Source organism: Lissotriton vulgaris, chromosome 9, assembly GCF_964263255.1.
Source record: "Lissotriton vulgaris chromosome 9, aLisVul1.2, whole genome shotgun sequence".
Lineage (NCBI taxonomy): Eukaryota > Metazoa > Chordata > Amphibia > Caudata > Salamandridae > Lissotriton > Lissotriton vulgaris.
In genome coordinates this window covers 362,210,384-362,234,440 of record NC_141697.1, presented here as the reverse complement: position 1 = coordinate 362,234,440, position 24,057 = coordinate 362,210,384, and the positions used below count along the sequence as shown (strand labels likewise).

Genomic DNA, 24,057 nt, shown 5'->3' with positions numbered 1-24,057 from the left:
TTTCTGAATCATTTTTGTCCACCATAAGCGTGGAAGGGTATACTCAGATGTGAGTCCCTAGCTCATTGCACCATCAGGATTCAAGCAAGCCGGGCCGAAGACGGCTGAAATGCCAGAAACCGGTCCCCGGTAGCTTGTTTCCTTCCCAGTATAAGAATTGGCTTGGTAGTTTGGTCTGCCCTGTTCCCATGATGCACTGGGCCAGGGTCAGACTAATTTGCATATAGCCAAGTTCTGAGCTGGGATGGTGCAGTGAGCTAAAAAACGGTGATGGATCAAGCCCTGATCTTTGGACTGGGTAAGAGTGGTCTGCTTAATTCAGACACTCTGTTCATCACCACCCCCTTTTCTGAATCATTTTTGTCCACCATAAGCGTGGAAGGGTATACTCAGATGTGAATCCCTAGCTCATTGCACCATCAGGATTCAAGCAAGCCGGGCCGAAGATGGCTGAAATGCCAGAAACCGGTCCCCGGTAGCTTGTTTCCTTCCCAGTATAAGAATTGGCTTGGTAGTTTGGTCTGCCCTGTTCCCATGATGCACTGGGCCAGGGTCAGACTAATTTGCATATAGCCAAGTTCTGAGCTGGGATGGTGCAGTGAGCTAAAAAACGGTGATGGATCAAGCCCTGATCTTTGGACTGGGTAAGAGTGGTCTGCTTAATTCAGACACTCTGTTCCTCACCATCCCCTTTTCTGAATCATTTTTGTCCACCATAAGCGTGGAAGGGTATACTCAGATGTGAGTCCCTAGCTCATTGCACCATCAGGATTCAAGCAAGCCGGGCCGAAGACGGCTGAAATGCCAGAAACCGGTCCCCGGTAGCTTATTTCCTTCCCAGTATAAGAATTGGCTTGGTAGTTTGGTCTGCCCTGTTCCCATGATGCACTGGGCCAGGGTCAGACCAATTTGCATATAGCCAAGTTCTGAGCTGGGATGGTGCAGTGAGCTAAAAAACGGTGATGGATCAAGCCCTGATCTTTGGACTGGGTAAGAGTGGTCTGCTTAATTCAGACACTCTGTTCCTCACCATCCCCTTTTCTGAATCATTTTTGTCCACCATAAGCGTGGAAGGGTATATTCAGATGTGAGTCCCTAGCTCATTGCACCATCAGGATTCAAGCAAGCCGGGCTGAAGACGGCTGAAATGCCAGAAACCGGTCCCCGGTAGCTTGTTTCCTTCCCAGTATAAGAATTGGTTTGGTAGTTTGGTCTGCCCTGTTCCCATGATGCACTTGGCCAGGGTCAGACTAATTTGCATATAGCCAAGTTCTGAGCTGGGATGGTGCAGTGAGCTAAAAAACGGTGATGGATCAAGCCCTGATCTTTGGACTGGGTAAGAGTGGTCTGCTTAATTCAGACACTCTGTTCATCACCACCCCCTTTTCTGAATCATTTTTGTCCACCATAAGCGTGGAAGGGTATACTCAGATGTGAGTCCCTAGCTCATTGCACCATCAGGATTCAAGCAAGCCGGGCCGAAGACGGCTGAAATGCCAGAAACCGGTCCCCGGTAGCTTGTTTCCTTCCCAGTATAAGAATTGGCTTGGTAGTTTGGTCTGCCCTGTTCCCATGATGCACTGGGCCAGGGTCAGACTAATTTGCATATAGCCAAGTTCTGAGCTGGGATGGTGCAGTGAGCTAAAAAACGGTGATGGATCAAGCCCTGATCTTTGGACTGGGTAAGAGTGGTCTGCTTAATTCAGACACTCTGTTCCTCACCACCCCCTTTTCTGAATCATTTTTGTCCACCATAAGCGTGGAAGGGTATACTCAGATGTGAGTCCCTAGCTCATTGCACCATCAGGATTCAAGCAAGCCGGGCCGAAGACGGCTGAAATGCCAGAAACCGGTCCCCGGTAGCTTGTTTCCTTCCCAGTATAAGAATTGGCTTGGTAGTTTGGTCTGCCCTGTTCCCATGATGCACTTGGCCAGGGTCAGACTAATTTGCATATAGCCAAGTTCTGAGCTGGGATGGTGCAGTGAGCTAAAAAACGGTGATGGATCAAGCCCTGATCTTTGGACTGGGTAAGAGTGGTCTGCTTAATTCAGACACTCTGTTCATCACCACCCCCTTTTCTGAATCATTTTTGTCCACCATAAGCGTGGAAGGGTATACTCAGATGTGAGTCCCTAGCTCATTGCACCATCAGGATTCAAGCAAGCCGGGCCGAAGACGGCTGAAATGCCAGAAACTGGTCCCCGGTAGCTTGTTTCCTTCCCAGTATAAGAATTGGCTTGGTAGTTTGGTCTGCCCTGTTCCCATGATGCACTGGGCCAGGGTCAGTCCAATTTGCATATAGCCAAGTTCTGAGCTGGGATGGTGCAGTGAGCTAAAAAACGGTGATGGATCAAGCCCTGATCTTTGGACTGGGTAAGAGTGGTCTGCTTAATTCAGACACTCTGTTCATCACCACCCCCTTTTCTGAATCATTTTTGTCCACCATAAGCGTGGAAGGGTATACTCAGATGTGAGTCCCTTGCTCATTGCACCATCAGGATTCAAGCAAGCCGGGCCGAAGATGGCTGAAATGCCAGAAACCGGTCCCCGGTAGCTTGTTTCCTTCCCAGTATAAGAATTGGCTTGGTAGTTTGGTCTGCCCTGTTCCCATGATGCACTGGGCCAGGGTCAGACTAATTTGCATATAGCCAAGTTCTGAGCTGGGATGGTGCAGTGAGATGAAAAAACGGTGATGGATCAAGCCCTGATCTTTGGACTGGGTAAGAGTGGTCTGCTTAATTCAGACACTCTGTTCATCACCACCCCCTTTTCTGAATCATTTTTGTCCACCATAAGCGTGGAAGGGTATACTCAGATGTTAGTCCCTAGCTCATTGCACCATCAGGATTCAAGCAAGCCGGGCCGAAGACGGCTGAAATGCCAGAAACCGGTCCCCGGTAGCTTGTTTCCTTCCCAGTATAAGAATTGGCTTGGTAGTTTGGTCTGCCCTGTTCCCATGATGCACTGGGCCAGGGTCAGACTAATTTGCATATAGCCAAGTTCTGAGCTGGAATGGTGCAGTGAGCTAAAAAACGGTGATGGATCAAGCTCTGATCTTTGGACTGGGTAAGAGTGGGCTGCTTAATTCAGACACTCTGTTCATCACCACCCCCTTTTCTAAATCATCTTCTCTCTTTCCTGGCTTCTCATTGGTTCCTGTGCATGCCACTTACCATTTCTCCATTTCTATTGGCTGTAGCATATTTTCCTGCATTTACCAATGCTTTTCCCTCCTGTGCTTCTCTTATCAGTTTCTCACCACCGAAATATTAACATCCGCTTTGGTGGAACTATTGTTCCATTAAGTTTTGCCTTTTATTATTGCAGCATATTTATATAACAATTTATTACCGGGAGAGATTGTGATTTGCATAGAATCGAAGGATATTGCACGGCCGATATTCGAATCAGGATACCCAATTCTCGACTCAGTAGCTCTGGCAAGGCCCCTTAATCTCCCCACTACTGTGTTATCCGTCGGGTAGCTCTTTCCTTCTCCCAGGCGATAACTGGACAAGGTGCCCGAGCACTAGTGTGCGGAGGACTCACACGCCGCAACGCTACTCTGCAGGCTGTGACTATTGCTTTTAAAAAACCCGTTTTGTATCTTTGTTATTATTATTTCTTTTATCCCCTGTTTTTATCGTGGGTCTTCCTGCCTCTTACCTGCACTATAATAGCTGAAGCACCGCTGCTTAGCGGGTCCGGGTTCTGTGGGTTCCTAGTTTGTTTGTTTTCGCCGCCATCTTAGGTGTGGTTTTGCCGTTTTGGAGGCGCCATACCGAGCGGTCTAGTGGTGCGGCTGTCTCCCGCCCACCCTATTTAAGACCGGTCCTCTAGGGGGTCAGCCTGGACAAGGTGCCCGAGCACTAGTGTGCTGAGGACTCACACGCTGCAACGCTACACTGCAGCCTGTGACTATTGCTTTTAAAAAACCCGTTTTGTATCTTTGTTATTATTTCTTTTATCCCCTGTTTTTATCGTGGGTCTTTCTGCCCCTTACCTGCACTATAATAGCTGAAGCACCGCTGCTAAGCGGGTCCGGGTTCTGTGGGTTCCTAGTTTGTTTGTTTTCGCTGCCATCTTAGGTGTGGTTTTGCCGTTTTGGAGGCGCCAAACCGAGCGGTCTAGTGGTGCGTCTGTCTCCCGCCCGACCTATTTAAACCTACCCTCTAGCGCGCAGCGGCTGTGCCTTCACTGCGCCTGAGTCGTGCCAGAGTCCTGCCCGTCTGCGCTCGTCAGCGCCGAGTCAGGGCTAAGGCAGGGCTCTATAGCTTTTTTCCTTCCGTGTTGTTTCTGAACCCTTTTGTACGAATGTATTCTAGAACCGACCTGCTTAGTCTTCGCTATTCTTCGCCCTGCACTCATACACCGCTACACCCTCTTTCCGGCCCTTTTCAGTGCCCCAAGTGCGTTTTTAGACTCTCATCTCCCGCTTCCATCTCTGCTTATAGGATAGCCCCCCTAGGATGCCTAGACAGTATTGTTCCACTGCTGGTAAAATCTCAGGTCCCTTATGACTTTAAGGTTTACCATCTCAATGTGAGGTCGTTGGTTAAACACCATTTGGATGTCCATAATCTACTTACGGAGGAAGCTCCTGACATTCTTTTTATGTCAGAGACATGGCTGCATGAGGAAGCTCTGGCAGCGGTTAATTTGGCTCTTCCTTCTGAGTATGCGATTTTCACCCACAATCGTAACTCGAGAGGCGGTGGCATTGCGGCTGCTGTGCTACTCTTGTGTATGGAAGGCTATGGACATAGCAGGCTGCGAAAGTGCCCATTTTTCTATCTCTGTTAGTCACCATTTTACTTTCTCTGGGCTACTTATCTGTCGGCCTCCGGGCCCGGACGCTGCCTTTAGGCCAGCTCTCCCTGAAGCTGTCAGCTCACTAGCCTTAAGGGCTGCCAACTTTAGTAAAGTGGGCGATTTAAATCTTCATTTTGATACCCCCCTTTCTCCTGCGGCTAGTAGCTATCTCAGCTGGTTAATCATCACACTCATGTTGGTGGGCACATTTTGGACACTATTTTTACCAATCTAACTTCAGCTAAGGTGCTGCCTCCCAGGCCTATGGCCTGGACTGATCGCCATCTTATAGAGCTGCACCTTACGATTGATGATTTTCCTCACAGAGCGATTGCGCCTGTGTCTCTTACACGCCCTTGGAAAAAACTGAAGCTAGCCGATTTTCATCGACTTCTTGGTCTATATCCTCCGGGCCCCTTTGCTGACGCTGAGTCGGGCTATAATCTTTTCTGTAGCTGGCTGACAGGAGCCTTAGACTGCCTGATCCCAATTGCTGAGAGTAAACGCCGACGCGCCAAATCCAGTCCCTGGCATGATGACTCGCTTCGGCTCCTAAGAAAATCTTGTAAACAAGCTGAAAGAGCCTGGCGTAAGTCATATCAGCCTGATAGGAAAACTTAGTACCTTGTTAGGATTAAGAAATATCATAGAGGGGTCTGTAAAGCTTGTGCTGCTTACTTTTCTCGTGAATTTAACATCAGCACCAATCCTACTAAATTAATATTCAAGGTGCTTAAGGATCTTACTGCCAGTAGAGCCCCAGTCGCTGAGATCTGCTCTGCCTCGCATTGTGAGGGCCTGGCCGCCTTTTTTGTGGAAAAGGCGGAGGCCATTTACCGTTCTTTTCCTGGCTCATCCGCATCTTCGGAGAAGCTGGAATCTGGCCCGAAGACAACCATGTCTTTGTGCTCTCTCCCAGAGCTCTCGATGGAGGAATTTAATAAAATTGCGGTGAAAGTCAAATCAGGTTCACCAATGGATCCTCTACGACCTGCCCAATTCAGAGAATCTGCCTCACTCTGTTTCCCTCCTTTATGCGACCGTATTAATTTATCCCTGACGTCAGGCTCTGTCCCTGGTAGTTGGAAACAAGCCCAGGTGATGCCCATTTTAAAAAAACCTGCCCTAGACCCATCAAAATTGGAGAACTATCGTCCCATATCCCTTCTGCCGTGGGTGGCAAAACTGACCGAGGCCCACGTCAATGCCATCCTATCCAACCATCTCCATTCTGCCAATATTTTAGACCCTTCGCAGAATGGCTTTCGACCTGGCCACAGCACTGAGACTGCGCTGATCTCAATGGTCGATCACCTGCAAACTTTGGTTGATTCTGGTCAAACGGCGGCACTGGTGCTTCTTGACCTTAGTGCCGCGTTCGACACCGTCTCCCACGCTGTTCTATTACAGCGTTTGGGTGAGGCAGGCGTCGACAACGTGGCACTCGAATGGTTCCGATCGTTTTTATCTGGTCGCACATTCAGGGTTTTCACTCCTCCCTTCCAATCTAAACCCTATCCTATCTCCCAGAGCTCTCGATGGAGGAATTTAATAAAATTGCGGTGAAAGTCAAATCAGGTTCACCAATGGATCCTCTACGACCTGCCCAATTCAGAGAATCTGCCTCACTCTGTTTCCCTCCTTTATGCGACCGTATTAATTTATCCCTGACGTCAGGCTCTGTCCCTGGTAGTTGGAAACAAGCCCAGGTGATGCCCATTTTAAAAAAACCTGCCCTAGACCCATCAAAATTGGAGAACTATCGTCCCATATCCCTTCTGCCGTGGGTGGCAAAACTGACCGAGGCCCACGTCAATGCCATCCTATCCAACCATCTCCATTCTGCCAATATTTTAGACCCTTCGCAGAATGGCTTTCGACCTGGCCACAGCACTGAGACTGCGCTGATCTCAATGGTCGATCACCTGCAAACTTTGGTTGATTCTGGTCAAACGGCGGCACTGGTGCTTCTTGACCTTAGTGCCGCGTTCGACACAGTCTCCCACGCTGTTCTATTACAGCGTTTGGGTGAGGCAGGCGTCGACAACGTGGCACTCGAATGGTTCCGATCGTTTTTATCTGGTCGCACATTCAGGGTTTTCACTCCTCCCTTCCAATCTAAACCCTATCCTATCGCACAGGGTGTTCCGCAGGGGTCGGCTCTTAGCCCCACACTTTTCAATCTCTATGTGCAGCTGCTGGCTGCTGTCGCCAAGCGTTGGAACCTGACTATGGTGTCCTACGCTGACGACACGCAGCTGGCGGTTGCGATAAGTGGGGCCTCCGACCTTGAGGCGGCTAAGTTCCGTGAGGGAATCAGCTCAGTGGCCCGTTCAATGACAGACAATTGCCTGCAATTGAACGCCAAAAAAACTGAGGTGCTCATTGTTGGCAGGCAGAGTCATCTCTGGGGTGATCATTGGTGGCCATCTGAGCTCGGCCCAACCCCTATCCCTGCCACGGAGGTTAAAAACCTAGGGGTCTGGTTGGATTCTAACCTTAGTTTTGTCTCTCACACTAAGAAAACCGCTGCCACGTGTTTCGGGACTCAGACCCATTTTTAAATTCTTTGATGCTCCAACCAGACAGCTTATTGTACAAGCTACGATTTTGTCCAGGTCGGACTACGCGAGTTCCCTTCTGCTGGGAGCTAATCAGGCCGAACTTTCCAGACTTCAACGCGTTCAAAACGCTGCCACCAGGGCTCTGGTAGGCTTGCCCAGATTCTGTTCGGCCAAAAAAACCATCTATAAACTCCATTGGCTCCCTGTTGCCCAAAGGATTAAGTTTGTCTCTTTGCCTTTCGTTTAAAATTCTGGAGCACTCCTCTCCTCAGATCTTGGAGCATTTTATCTTGTCGTATGTACCCCCGCGGTCTCTAAGATCTTCAGGACTCCATCTGGTCACAGTCCCGCCATTCAAGAGGGCTAGGGCCGGTGGCCCCTCCTTCAGAGTGCTCGCTGCCAGGCTATGGAACTCTCTTCCTGTCCATATCCGCGCTATTGACAAACTTCTGGTCTTTAGGAAGGCCGTAAAAACCTTCCTTTTTCCTTCAGATTCCTAGAGTTGTTATGGTTGTGTCTTTGGTACTGCTTGTGTCCGGCTTTTTGTCCATTATAGCGCCGGGACGCCCCTTTGCTGGGGCAGCTGCGTGCTCTACAAATCTGGTTAACATAACGTAACATAACAAAACAGCTCTTTATTCGTTACATAGGCGAAACCTATGCATTACCAGTGCTTGTTTCTTAACCCACAACAACACGTAAATACTGGTAAAAACTGTGCACATTGTGCTGTTAGGAAACCAAAACGAAGCACATTTTTTGTAATTTTGTAGTGTGATAGAAACAAAGATTTTAGTAGGATCAGAACAAATCAAGACACTTTACTTGGTGATGCACAAATAATATTCACTGAAACCCATTTTTCACACATTATCATTTGTGTGCAATACAGTTTTACCTCTAAAACTGTTTATGCAGTTTTATTGACCCTTTCAATGGAAAATGTGCTGTCTCTAAATGACAGTGCACTACCACATGATACTTTATTACATTTTAAAATCAGCCGAATCATGTACATTAAATCTAGGTGGGGGCGCGGTTTTAAAATGTTTGTGAGGCACTGTTGTACAGTATCCAAAGGGAAGAGTACTTTCACTTTGCTGCCATTTACTTCAGGTGGTGAATCATATTTCTTTTGAATGGGCAGGTGAAACTAATAATTTCCTTTGGTACAAACTGCTGGCCCCTTGTATTTGGTACCCAAAATCTCATTTTTCAACCACACCAGTTCATTATATACCTTACAGTATGTGAAGCTACTTTTGCACTCATTAATTAAAAAATATATGATTTTTAAATTTGGGCTGCCATAGAAGAGGTGACAAAATTGTACTGTGCTGTTAAATATCACATATTCTACCACACTGGGGTTTTAAGTGTCATTAACCTCATTCATCATTTACAAATAGGGCCTTGTACTTCACCTAAAACGTACAATAAGGACCTTGTACTTTACATAAAACGTACTATCATTAATATCAATCGTGTAAAGGACTGCAACATGGATGTTCTGTTGTTTGTAGCAAGGCTGCTGCTGTTCAAGTACCTTATTTTCAATTTTCAAATTAAGTACTCGATAAAGCAAGTTAGAATGCTTCTGTCGTTTTTGGGCAGATTAAAATAGAACATTATTTAAGAAAATATCTGCACACTCTGGTGACTACAAATGTAACTGGCAGGTGAATCACAAGCAATGGCAAATCCAAGAGGTCTAGGATTTTTTTAAAATCAAAGTATTGTGTTTGATTGAGGATTTTTTATGTATAAGACATTGAGGGTAATATCATCTGTCCAGGCAGGGAGAGGATTACCCAGAAGAGGAAAGCGCCTGCAAGGTCTGCATGTGGAGTGCCTCTGAGACACATGGCCGGTCTAAGGCGAAGGGAGTATTACAGAGAGAAGGTTAGGCCTGTGTAGGCTGTCTATGGTAGGAACAGCAGTTCAGGGAGAGGGGGATGACTGTAAAGATTCTGCGTAGTGTAATAATTGCATCAGAGGCATTTTAATCCCTCCTGGTTGTCTTCTTTTGGCCCCGTCCACCAGGATTGGATCTTTTACTTGCGGAGGGAGACAGAGTCTCTTAATTAGGCGCTAAGCACTTTTTTTGTTGATATGATTGTGTGTTGTGTTTGTTATTTTTGTTGTCCTTTCTTTTCCCTGTTTATTTATTTATAATTGCAAGATCGTGTTGAGCCGATGCTGAGGCTCGAACAGTGGTCCCCCAGCTCTCAGGTCGGCAGCTCTAACCGCTAAACCACAGCCTCTCTCCCTCTGAGGACAACATATTAGAAATGGGGTAACTGATTACGTGCTTTTTTTTTCTTCCCTGTTTACCTATAATGGGGCAGCTGTGCCGGGGCCACTATTACAACAAAAGTAAATAAAACATCTGCCTGACATTTTTTCTTCCTATTGGTTTACTTTTGTTTCAATTGCCGTACCCGCGCTTTAGCTTGAAACATCTGAAGCTAAATCGCAGGTGCCAGGAATATTTAAACAAGCATGTAGAATGCAATAGGTCTCGCAGCATTAAAGTTTGAGTTATTGGCATTGTTTATGACCATGCGTTGCATAATATTTTTAGAAAACTTTGAATTGGTGAGCAGTGAGAGTGTGTGCAAGAGTATGCTGTTGCTCACAGCTGTTATTATTCACACAGCTCTGATGATGCACGTCACGCACGGGCTGACGCAGTTATTATTCACACAGCTCTGATGATGCACCTCAGACACGGGCTCAAAGCTGTTATTCACACAGCTCTGATGATTCACCTCACGCACGGGGCTGACGCGGTTATTATTCACACAGCTCTGATGATGCACCTCAGGCACGGGCTCACAGCTGTTATTATTCACACAGCTCTGATGATGCACCTCACGCACGGGCTCACAGCTGTTATTATTCACACAGCTCTGATGATGCACCTCACGCACGGGGCTGACGCAGTTATTATTCAGAATAACAATGGGAGAGGTAGGGAAGTACAAGAACACTCTCTTAATCCCCAATAATATGTCAGTAAACAAAAAAAGAGAGGTTGAGGTCTCTTATAAGCCACTTAGATGGAGCCGAAAGACTCGTGGAGTTCGCACCCTATTTGGGTTTGAGAAGAAAGCCCTCACACACCGACCTGGTCAGTGTCATGCTTCATCATCGGGCCCCACCGAAGAGACCTAATGCCTCTTCGGTGTGCTGCGACGCCAGGAGACTGCGGAGCTGGTTTTGTGTGAAGGGTGTGTTGTGAGGGTAAATTAAACTTAAAAGTGTCTAAAGGGTATCTAAAAAAAGTTTATTAATGATCCCTAGGACACAAGTAAAAGGGTTCTATGTGTCTGAATTTTAAAGCCAAAGGTAATGGATGGTTTAATTCAGATTTAACTTAGTCAACATGTTTCAGCCTTAGTGGTGGTATTAATTTACCTAGGCATTAGTCAGGACAATGATAAACCCCGGCGGTATGGACTCTCTAATCGTCCACCCTAACCTGGGGGCGTGAAAGTGAAAAATAAATGAAAAAAGTGTTTAAAGTGCATAAAAATTGGAAGAGCAAATGCTCATTCCGAAAAATCACTCCTAGTTGTGGAGTGTATCGGCACCTGTGGAACAAGAATACAAACAGACACATAAGACAAACAAACAATTATTTGTAGGGCCGTGCCATAACGTTTTTCTGTTCAAGGTGCTCCAAATAAGTGGCAGCAAATGTGTTCCCAAACTAGCTACTAGAATTAAACACCATCCGCAAACCCTCTGGGGATGATAACTCTAGTTCTGGGAAGTGTAGTGACAAAAAGTGATTTAAAAAAGCCATGAGTGGCTTAATAGGGGTTAAAATCACATAGTATAAGTGTTTCAGAGGATCAATGGACAAAAAGTCAGTGACCCACAAACATAAGTTTCATGTAAAATTACAAATCTCACTTTAAAGTTTGGCGCTATCTGCACCATGGGTCTCAGGAGGGGGGTTGGAGTGTCCCTGGCACATCCTAAGGATAAAGAAAATAGGCTAGAAATATTCGGAATCGCATTCAACTTAGCTTAATTGCTGTTATTATTCACACAGCTCTGATGATGCACCTCACGCACGGGCTGACGCAGTTATTATTCACACAGCTCTGATGATGCACCTCGGGCACGGGCTCACAGCTGTTATTATTCACACAGCTCTGATGATGCACCTCACGCACGGGGTTGACGCAGTTATTATTCACACAGCTCTGATGATGCACCTCAGACACGGGCTCAAAGCTGTTATTATTCACACAGCTTTGATGATTCACCTCACGCACGGGGCTGACGCGGTTATTATTCACACAGCTCTGATGATGCACCTCAGGCACGGGCTCACAGCTGTTATTATTCACACAGCTCTGATGATACACCTCACGCACGGGCTCACAGCTGTTATTATTCACACAGCTCTGATGATGCACCTCACGCACGGGGCTGACGCAGTTATTATTCACACAGCTCTGATGATGCACCTCAGGCACGGACGCACAGTTGTTGAATTTGAAGGTAAATGAACTACAGTGTAGAATTCAGAGGTCTCAATCAAGAAATCGTCTCCACCGTAAAAGCTATGAAGACCTGGAATTTCAAAATGCAGTTGTTAAAATGAGTTAAAACATTAGGACGCGGTTCGATGGAGGAAATTTCTAAACGAGGAAAGGTGTTGAATAATTCAGAAAAACAGAAAAAAAAGTAGAATAAGTTTTTAACCAGAACTTCAAGTTCCTTACTGGTAAATGCTTCAGAAAATAATTCACTTTAATTTAATGTATTTTATCAAATTTAATTTATGCAGACATAGAATTGCGTTAGTACAATGCGGATGGCCATGCCACCTACTGTCATCCGTTTCCACTGGTCTCTGGTCATCTACAACCTACTTTTCGACTACAAACCATAGAAGATTTACCCCCAGCTGCCACCCACTCACTGCCCCTTCCTTCATTCCCCGATCAATGTTAACTACACAACAAGCACTGCACCATTCAACCACCTGACCCAACTCCCCTAACCTGTATCTCTGACATCAACATACCTGCCATCTCACACCACAACACACACCTGGTTACATTAACCACCATGTCTTGAGCTTGCAGTGGCCACCTGTCAAATACTTACAGGATCCCTCCACAAGTTCAGCTTCATGTCCGGCGTCCGTAGCTAATCTTCAAACGGACGTTATTGGTCCATAATTTTTAACACTTCCGGGTTGCATAATAACCAATACTACGGCTGAACATATATTGGGCGTCATCTACTAGTGGAAAGTACTGGTAACGTGTTAGTTGATCTACGATTGAAGTATTGGGAGGCACCCCAGCCAATCCTAGCGCCCTATAAAGAATTCCAAAAGTGTTGATTGGTTGTGAAGGCCGCATGTGCCTCTGCCTGAGCCAACCTCTTACAGTCAGTAGGTGCCGCCCATCTTTGAGAACGAGTCTAAGAGAAGGCTTTAGTTGCGTCTACTTCACCTCAAGTAAGATAGACCCTGTTTACTGTTAGGTTATTACCGACTGCTGTACTCGGGAAGGATGAGGGATGGCGGAAGGGGTCAGAAGACCGGGGGTTTTACCATCTGCTGTACTGGATAGGAAGGATGAGGGATGGTGGAAGCAGTCAGAAGAGCAAGGAAGGGAAGCAGAGCCCCAGGAGACCAGTGTGAACAGGGATATGACGCTATCATGGGCACGATTGGGGAGGAGGAGATGTGGCGTACCCGCTGAGCTGCCTTCAGTAAAAATTTGCGCTTGTGTGTGTGTGCGCATGTGCGTGTGTGCTGCGGCGGGGGGGGTGTCTGTATGTATGTGTGCGTGCGTGTATGTGCGCTCATGTGTGTGTGTCTCTGTGTGTGCACATGCGTGCAGAGGGAGGTGTGGCTGTGTGTGTCTGCGCTTCCCAGGAGACAGGAGATGGCCACAGCGTGTGCGTTCTCTCTCTCTCGCGCGCGGCCCGCGCCGATCCGATTTTTCAAGATGCACGTGGCCAGCTCTTATCTCCTGGGAAGCTGAGCCAGTGACAATGGGTCTCTGGCGAGACCGCGCTTTGGCGCGGTTAATGCCACGAGACCTAGAAAATGTGCATTTTTTTTCTATTTCTTTATTTTTATTTCCTTACTTTTGAAGCAATCCCGGCACACACGCTTTAGCTTCAGATGTTTAAAGCTAAAGCGTAAGTACCACCATCAGCATTATGATGGTGGGGTGCCTGGCCCCTACAGCCCCCATGTATCAGCGGCCCTAGTCCCAACGTGCTTTCAATTAAGAGCCACGCTTCAAGGGGCACTGATTAAAGAATGTCGCAAAGTGACCCTCCTATGTTATGCTGAGCACGTGGTCTGGATTACAGAAAGCCTCCACAGGCAGCTGTATCAGTATGTTCTTGTCTTTCGCTGCTGCTATTAAATACTACTGAACATGCTTCCAAATTTGTGTTTTATAACTCTGACCTAGGATTGGCATTATGGTCATTTATTTTCATTACATTTTCAGCAGCTCTCAAGTCTTGTTAAAAACTGCTTCATGTTTGACCGTCAGTGGGAGCCCATTACTTTGTGCAGCTCGAGTGAATCTGTGCATTGTGGGGTGAGAGGTGCATTTGACAGTTGTGATTTCTTTATGCAGGATGTGGGCTAGTGTGGCGTGTTGTGTTAGTGCGCCAGAAGTATGCGTCCAGGGCAGGAGATGCACATAGCTTTTCAATTTAGGCAGCACAAGATGAACTGAATATCTACAGGTACTGGTGTGCTGGTGCAAGGTCTGCAACCAAGCAGCTTCATTGATTGGCTTGGAAGTGGTGCTGCAACAAGGTGATTGAAGAGGGCCAGTTGAGGCTGCAAGGTAAATACAGCACAGAAGCTAATGAGGTTTTGAAATACTTTTCAACCTCCACGCTGTGCTGGTTGGCTTGCCCATGCTGCTGCTTGCTTTCACTTCTGCATGTTTCAGTATGTAGTTGAATTCAGATTCATTCTGCTTGCAAGCACTTAGTTACATTGTGCAGGGCTTTAAGTGGGATGAAAAATCTAGGGTCGCTCTCTCAAAGGGGCATGGCCAATGTAATTAAGGGTGTGGCTTAAAACACATATGCTAATAATCTGTGCTTAGCATAGTGTTCTGCCCGACTTGTATTTTACTGTTTCTGTCATTGCATCCAGATATATGATATGATACAACAAGTAACATCATATCTATAACATGTCAGGTCTATTTGCTTTGTCAATGGTTGTTACTTGCAGAAGATAAATAAGCAGCAACTATGTCTTGTATATAATATCGAAAAAGCTTCCACTGACAGCCCTGGTGACACCACGACAATGCTGCTAAGTCTCAAAAAGAGAAGGGAAATTCAGAGAGAAAATTACTCTTTGAAGGATTTCCCCCCCCCCCCACCCCCCCCCCCCCTACAACGCTCACCTGGCATGACGTCATGCCGTAACTTCTACACTAGTGAGAAGTGTGCAGTGTGAGCTTGCGCACATCGATGTGCTCACCTGGCATGCTGTAACTTCTCAAAGAGTGAGAAGTGTAACGATGCGCACATCTATGTGCCTGGTGTCACTGCAGTCCGGAAAAATCAAAGACCGCCAGGGCACAAAACACAGCCCGATAGAGACCTGTTTCAAGGCCCCCTTTAAAAAACTGCTAGTGCTCAGCACCGGTGAGACCCGGCTTACTTAAAGCCCCGACATTGTGTGCACAAGTGCACGTTCTGTCTCTAGGCACATGACCACGTTTGATATAAAAAAAAGTTATAGCTGTCCATGTAATGTAAAAATGAGAGCAACAGCAGCCACGATAAGCAAGTTATATACATTATGGACATTAATACTGTTCTGCTGTCAGAGTGCAGTGCACGTCAGAGTTAGAAATGGGATCTCTGGTTGGCTAGGGCTTGCATACCTTTCGTAACCAGAGAAGCAGGCTGTCCCTGACGGAACAGCAGTGATATACGCCAATGCGCCACAGGGACATGACGAAAGCGCCTCTGGTACCTTTTAAAAAAAAAAAAACTCCTAGAACCAGGGAAGTAAGCAGTCCCTCTGCTCCACAATCTGAAACATTAATTCACGACGCAAGGACACGACTGAAGCGCCTCTGGTCTTTTAATAAATAAAAGAAAACGTATCACAAGGCCTAAATACTAGACAACAGCTAAAGTTAACGCCTTCAAGTTCCAATATCAGGAGTCAATTGCATATGACTTTTTTAACCAAAGAGGGGAATATATAAAGCCCAAATCTTTATTCAAACACGCTCCGATGTGATTAATAGCGAAAATCGGACCACATTCAAAAGAGAAACTCAAGGGAGATCATATTGACCCACTCGCAACGACAGACACCAAATGTTGTCTTGACAAAGGTGGACAAAAACGTGGAAACCCACCGAAACGCGTCGACGCACTATCTCAGTATAATTCATGACTCATACACCTTTGTTGATATGCTATTCTGTGGTGTGCACAACATAGGTGTTGGAAACCGAGTTGGAATATACATTTAGTACTGTACAAGTTTCATGTCTCACTGTGTTCTGTCTTTATGTTTCAATCTTGCTGGTCAATATTGAATGTCAAACAGTATTATTGTTTTTTTTTAATTTTTGCCATAGTGGTTCTTGTATGTCCACTTTTTTAACATTTGTATTTTCAATAAATTGTTAAGAATTCTTTTTACATTAGTGAATCTTTTTATTGTTTTTTTTTTACCTTCGTGCTCTGTTTATCTAGCTCTGTTCAAGGGAATTATTTCTTTGTAAATTGGCTAGGGCTTGCGCCAAAGCCAGGCAGAGACCACCACTCTAGTCAGGGAAAGGAAGTTGCACGCCAAAGATGACCCCTGTTCACCCCCTTGGTAGCTTGGCATGAGCAGACAGGCTTATCTCGGTGGCAATGTGTAAAGCATTTGCACAACACACACAGTAACAACATACTAGGCACACCACAAAAGGAACTCCACACAAGGTTATATATAAAAATAGCCTTTGTATTATCATAAAACACATTAAATGGTAATCGCACAATATACACTGTGCCAACTGGCACGGGCCAATATTTACAAGGGATTATTTACACTGACCGGGCCACTGTCAGAATCATCACTTGGTAAAATAAAATAAAAGTAATAACCTATCCTGAACGTAGACCACAACCAGTAATTACTGGCACACTATACTCTGCATCAACCTGTAACATAAATCATATCATGTACAGTATCACATAAGGCCAGAAATATATTCTGTGCCAACCTCATAAGCCTAAACATAGTAGACCATAATCTCCTAAACATAACTCGCATTAGGAAATAAACTTACTGACATGAACTGCAGTAGGGAATAAATCAAACCTAAACCACAGCAGAGAATAAAATAGAACAATACACAGTAAGTAAAACGTCGTAATCCTAAAAGCACATCTGGAGGCATAAAAACAGGGTGCATAAAACATACCATATAAATTACATTTCCTAGCACCTATATAAATCACATTAGGGCCTGGCGCCCTACAAACCTAATAGTCCCCCTGGCCAACTAGCCATCTCTAAGGGGCTCAAATGCCCTCTGTCCGAAAGTCAGGGCGGCTGCCTAGGCAGCGAAAGTCAAGGGTGCGCACTTTGCGCAAACCTAAACGTTGCAGCTGTCACTAAGTGTTGCGCAGCTGTGAAGGAATAGATGGGGGCGAAGGAGTGCGTCTCACTCCTACCTCAACAGGTCCCCTAAAAGAAAGACCTAAATGGTGCAGCTGCCCTCTACTTGCTGGACAGCTGAAAATACCACATGGGGCCTGGACCCGCAATGTGCCCTCTGCATCAGTAGGGAGAGACGTTGCAGCCGCCCGCGCTGGTGCGGCGCGGCTGGGGACAAAGCAAATGGGCCCTGGTTCATCTGTGCTCTTGGACTGGCACCACAACTGTGCCAAGAACTGTCCCCCAAGCCCCGTTCTGGGACTTCAAGTATAAGTAGGCTAATTGTTGCAGCTGCCCACTGTCTGGCGAGGCAACTGAGGGAACAAAAATGGAGGCAGGTACGGGCAAGGACGGGCCCCTCTGGGCCTTTTAACAATAATCATAGGCCCCTCGGTGGAGCGGCCTGCAATGACGGGTCCGTTCCGCAAGTAAACAAAAGGGGACACCCTTGATCCCTCTTTTACCGGCTTTCTCTACGGCGTTTCTGCTGGGGGGGGGGTGTGGGGGGCGGTTGGCGGACGGCGTACGAACCCCGCCCACTCATTAATTCACCAGCACCGCAGCAGAATTTGTGCCGCCGCGCAAAAGGTGTTAAGATCAATTCAGAAAATGAAATCCATTTTGATTGGAACTTAAATGTGAACCTCGGCTACACTTGACTTGCTTCAGGATTCTGAGGCTTCCACTTTTCTTTTGGCATTGCAGATCGTAGAAGGCAGGGGATTTTTGAAATTAAGATAAACTTGTGTCCATTAATCTGTTACAATATCTGATTAGGGCATATCATTTAAAGGGACCGCTTGGAGGCAGGCAGTAGTTGAACATCTGTCAAAGACTTGCTATTTGAAATCTCGCGAGTCTTTATCTAAATTGTTTGAAGAAGGGCGACTCCTTTCTGTAGCCACTGCCACCCTACTCAGGAAAAGTATACATGAAAGCTGCCAAATGCCTCCATTAGAGGGTCCAAATAGAAGGCATACCCCACAAACGGGGGAAAATAGTATTGACAAACCTTAAGAATCCTGAAAGCCGAATACAAATGATGGGAAATGATGATCACCAAACTCCTCCTGAAGGAGCTGGTAAAAGAAAAGGACAGATATTAGGATCCAGCAGAAGAACCAGCTACAAGGAGCAACAAGCATTTGCAATGCAATAGGTCTTGCATTTGCGAGAGTTTGAGCTATTGGCATTCTAAATGACAAATGCCTGTTATTTATGTTTAGAAAACCTGCAAGCATTGTGTAAACACCCCCTTTGTACTTGTAGTTCTTGCTTACGAGAAGCAAGTCTGGCTGTAAAATAGGCGCAGTTACTGCCAGCCTTGCTTCTCGTAAGCAACCACTAGAAGTACAAAGTAGGTGTTTACGCGCTGCTTGCAGGTTTTCAAAACCCATAAATAAAAGGCATTGTCATTTACAACGCCAATAGCTCAAACGCTCACAAATGCGAGACCTATTGCATTGCAAATGCAATAGGGCTTGCTTTTGATAAGTTAAAGACATTTGGTATGCTAATGGTATTGTATTCTAGCTTTGCATTATTTAGTGTATATTTGTGATATATTGTAGTTGTATGTAGTTAGAATTGTTTTGCTAGCTGTGTAGTAGTTTAAAGCTTAGCGTTAGTAGGAAAAGAGCAGTGTTTCAGATTTGGGAGGTGAATGAATAGAAGAACAGTATTTGTGTTAATTTCGTATAGTGAGGATTGCAATAGCATGAGGCAGACGAAAGGGGTGAGGGGAGAGCAAATATATGCACATATCACAAATATACACTAAATAATGCAAAGCTAGAATACAATACCATTAGCAAAGCAAATGGCTTTAACTTAATCAAAGGCGAGACCTATTGCCATTTTCATTGCTTGCTTTTTGTACTCTTGCATGCACAAATCCACATACAACTCAAAGTATTGTGCTTTGTTTTCTGCACACTTTCACAAGTGTATATATGAAATGATATTTGTGCATACGCAAACTAGTGCAAACAAAGCTGTGTTCTCCTGTTGGGCAATATTAAATTGAAGGTCCTTATCATGGGGTCTTCACAGAACATCGTCGGTATGCATATGCACTTAAATCAATGCAGTGTTGACTCCAAGGTGAAATATGGATATTTAGCGGTTGATTCCGATGGCGGACGGACTTCAGTCTGTCCACCATTGTGTCGGGGAGTGGGTCCTTCCGCCTACAAGGCGGCGGTACCACTTGGGGTATTAAGATGCCACCGCCACAATGGCGGTTGCATCTACTATCTTTAACATTGTGGTGGGTGCTGCTGGCTGCAGCATCGGGCGCAATGTTAATGACGCACAGTTTCCATTTCCTTGCACTACGTGCCGGGCACTACGCGGTGCCTGCCTATTGTGCCTCCAAATTGCTTCAAGGAAGTGCCCCTGCACAGGGGAGGCCCGCAATGGGCCCCTGAAGTCAATCTTCGCCAACCTTTGAATGGCAGAGGAACCGCCATTCAAAGGCTGGCTTGAATCAGAACGTAATATGGCGGACGGTGCTTACTAGGCACCGCCAACATTTTGTTGATGCGGGTGGGTCTGCCAGGCAATCTAACGATTGCCTGGTTCGGGCCCGTGGTGGATGGACTTTCTGCCCGCCATGCACACCGCCCACCATCGTAATCTGGTGGGCGGAGTAGTGCTTTGCGATGGCAGTGAATCCGCCACCGGCAGGCTGCCAGTGGCGGGTTCACCACCATCGTAATGACCCCCTCATTTGCACAATAGAAGTAAGGTTTTGGGTCTACGTACTGATAGAGTGACTGTGTGTTTTATTCTTTTAATCTCCATTTTTGAGTGTTCATCAAATGCCTTGTGACTCCAGTATCAGTATTGAACCCGTTCAAAATTTTGAGTGCCTCAACGGATACAGGATTATGCAAAAGCTAAGTGTTTAAACTAATCATGCACTTGGAAGTGCAGTAGTGGGCAAAAGAATGCGTTTCTTTCTACTCTTTGTAGTCCATATTGTAATGTTAAAGCATTTTGCATAAGCTACTAGTAGTTTGCTTTTCTTCATTCTGCCCACAGACAAACGCCAGAGTTTGGCAGACAGGGTACTCTGCAGCAAAGTACACTATCTGCCAAACTGATTGCCTGTCCCATTCATTCACAGTCCGATGTACATTTATTTTATTTATTTATTTTTCTCCTGTCTGTGTCTGCCAGGTAAACCCTGGTGATCCTGAACAGAAAAAGCAAAGTGACCCCCAAACCCAGGGAGAAAACTTCCAGGTTCTCAGAGACATTAGTTTTTTGATTTACTAAAAGAAACTCCTGCTTTGAGAGTTTGTTTTTCCACAGCAAAAAGGTTTACTGTGCAGCAACACAAAACGTGGTGGCCTGTCCGCAACCATTACCTGCCGTCAGAAGACCCGTTGCGGCAACAGCGCATCTGAAGGCGTCGATATCTTTGCCAAGGAGGCGGCGACATGCAAACATTATAGGTGGTAGTATGGCAGGGCAGTGGATGTTATTAAGCCATCACTGTTGCTCCCCTTCAGTCTACCCATGTGGTCGGTGGGTTGCCCTCAAAACTCTAAATGAGACCATCTATCTTTGGGTTAGATTTCTTGAGTCAATAATCAGTACATATGCACATGATTACATTTATCCTGATTGGAAGCAGTTCAAGCGAGAGAATTCGTTTCAAATTGGCAGTGTTCAAAATCACTTACGTAGTTATGCATGTCATGGATATACAAGTCACACTATCCATGTAAAATATCCTCAACCTCCTCCAGGTTGCCACTGCAGACTCTGAGCAATAGGCATATTTAGGGATGTCTTAGTAAGGTAGAAAGGATCACTGGCATCAGTATGAATGTTTTACCAAGGTATTTGTTGTTTTATAGAGGTTGCATATGATAGTCGTACCACCATATCCAAAACTTTAAAAAACGGGTCTTCACTTTATCTGGAAATGTATAGGTCCTGTTGTGTCCAGTAAGAGTATTATTAAATTATATAGCAGAAATGGGGGGAAGAGGAGGGAGGGGGGCTAGGCTGTCTTTGCTATCGTTTGTTTTCCTGTTTTTGATGCCTCATGCCCAAGTAACCCATCCTACATGTCTATGTGGGAGATTAATTTGAGAGCATAAACTTTCTGGAGACTCATGGAGGAGATCCTGGGTCAGGCTGGTTGGCCACAAGCTGCTCTCATATCAAAGAAAATGCATTTTAAATAAACTTTGGGTGATACTTCTGACTCCTATGGTAAAAAAAAATACATTGCTGTGATACTGAAGAAACTTTCGTAAGTGGTTATGGAATTCCGTATGTAGCGCATCTGCAATTTGGTCCAAATCTTCTGAAAAGAAGTTCTGTCCTGCATCAAAGATGTAGTAAGCATGCTGGTTGTATCTGGGAATGCAGTGTTCTTGTTCTGAGATGTTTGAACAGGGAATGAAATTATTCTCTTCAGCCAATCCAACAATAGTATCTTGATTTACACATTTCCAGGTGCCCAATAGGATGTCTCTGGCATCCTCTTAATGCTTATGGAGGCACAGGGTGTATCTAGATTCGTACTGGCAAGTATAACAACATCCATCTATAGTCAGCCAGCTTATTTGTTTTGAAATGCAGATTAATGGACTGATGTTCATAGCAGTGCCCAAAAAATGAAGCTTGCTGTGTGCAATGACTCGTACATAAAAGTGACCCTTTCAAAAATGTGGTGTTTCAAATCCAAAGGACATGGCTGGTTGGATTGTCTCAATTTGCGCATGAATAATACAATATGCCTGTGTTGTGCCATTGTTAGCTTTGCAGACTGTTTGATGAAAATTGAGTTTTTAATCAAGAGCAAATTACTTTTAATTGCTACAAAAGTGAACGTTGTTTGTCCTTTTTTACTTTTTGTATTAAAGATTGCAGTTCTGCTCCAGGCCGTTAAAACCTCAGCCACCTTCTACGGCCTCTTGAGGATGCTCCGCAAGATCCTTCCCCTTCTCCCTTTTCAGGCGAGAAGGAGCATGGTTCAAGTCCTTCTCCTTTCTCGCCTGGACTATGGGAATTCCTTCTACCCCCCAAGTCACCGTCCAAAAGCTCCAGATCATTCAGAACTGTGCTGCTCGCATGCTCCTTCAGGTCCCCCGACGGCAATCTGCGAAACCTGCACTAAGGAGCCTCCATTGGCTATCAGTCAAGGCAAGGATCCAGATTATGGCCATGTGCCTGACTCACAGGGTCTTCTGAAAGAAGGTCCCAGTGACAATCCAATCCATGATCACCCAGTATCAACCTTCCAGAGATCTCCGCTCTGTCTTCCTTCCTAGTCATCACACATAGAATAAGGAAGGCTGGATGCGGCTGGCGCTCCTTCTCTCATAATGCTGCCAACTCCTGGAACACCCTCCCACTCTACCTGCGGAAGGAGCATAACCTGTTCTCATTTTGAAAGCTCCTAAAAAACGTTCTTTTCAATAAATGCAACTAATCCTCTCCTTTCCTGTCATTCTGTGTTAGTCCACAGCGCTGGGAGGCCTCAGGGTAGCCATTGCGCTATATACATTTTATTTAAATAATTTCATTCATTCATTCATTGAATACTTGAATTGCACTGTGGTCTCAGACAAATGTGTTTGTTTGACATTCCCAAAAACCCCAAAAAGATTAGAAAAAAGTTAAAGGAGCTATTTGTTTTAAGTAAAAAACGCAGCTTGTTGAAAGTTTGTGTAGGTAGTTTGACATCTGCACCTGATTGACTAATGATTAACAACTGATTCTTACATACATTTAACCTTAGCTAGACCTGAAAGGGTTTTGTGTTGCATGAATTGATAACTTGTGTTGGTCATTGTGGTTTAATTTCTACTTTTTTTTTTTAAAGGCAATCAATTTGGAATAATGTAATTGGCGTAGAAATGGAAGGCTCACTCGAGAATTGCAGTTCAGAAAATGCAAGCACTTCATTTTATGAAACGAAAACGGTAAGCACGAATTTATGAACGTAATTGAGATTCTGTCAAATGGTTTCTTCTATGAGATGTTTTATTTTTTATTGATGGCTGAAATGCATGCCAAGGACGACATACAGATATTCTAATTATCTTATCACTAAAAGGTACAGCATCGTCACGGAAATGTAGTGCCAACATTAGAAGATAAAACCCTAATACTTAATGCCTGAGTAGATTAGATCAAGCTGCGGATGACCTCCAGCTCATCTTTAATCTATCCTCTTCGTCTCATTCTATTGCCAACTTCCAGTCTGTTATGATTAGGGCTCCCGGTGTTATGGTATTTATTTTTTTTACATTTCCGTCTGTATTTATCCATATTTATTTTTGGGTCATTTTTTCTGTATTTATCCATATTTATTTGTGTTGCAAGCAAAAAAGCCGCTGCAGCTAGTATTTTTCCACATTTATTTAATTAGACAATGCACACTTCAACTCGGTTGTTATAGATTTAGATTATATATATATATATATATATATATATATATATATATATATATATATTATATATATATATATATATATAGGTCAAACTAAATAAACAGAATACTTAAACTTGAAAACTTTGCCATTGTAGGATAAGAACATGTATATTTCAAGAGACTTTGAGGACATTGGGGCTCTTTCTGGTTGTTTTTTGCCTTTGTGCCGTTTGGCCTCCGGACATTAGTACAAATTATTCAGAGTACAGACTGAGGGAGTCCCTAAATCCTAGTTATCCATATGGTCTGTACAGTTTAACCCCGGTTAGGACTTCTGATCTCCAACTTTATCAACTGTTAACACCTTCACTTCATAGCAAAAGTAGTCCAGGGAACAGCGTGCAAGTGTACTCTAATTCCTCCCATTTATTCATGTTTATCATGTTCATCTTGAATGGATACCTTTTGCTTGGGGAGGGTTTTTTTCTCAAAGAAAATGTTTTTGTTTGACATCGTTGTGCATTTTTTCCTGTTTTGTATAGCGTGCACCAAAGGCATTGAAGTGCTTGACATGAGCGCCAGTCTG

At 45.0% G+C, this 24,057-nt stretch overlaps 1 protein-coding gene across 1 annotated transcript in view; it reads left to right on the top strand.

Annotated features, from left to right (window-relative positions):
* The window catches only part of DICER1 (dicer 1, ribonuclease III), a 521,797-nt gene that overhangs the window by 15,347 nt on the left and 482,393 nt on the right, over positions 1-24,057 (top strand). The window contains exon 2 of the mRNA XM_086937733.1: positions 22,920-23,019. The gene's annotated coding sequence lies outside the window, so the exon portion shown is untranslated. The remainder of the gene's footprint in view (positions 1-22,919; positions 23,020-24,057) is intronic.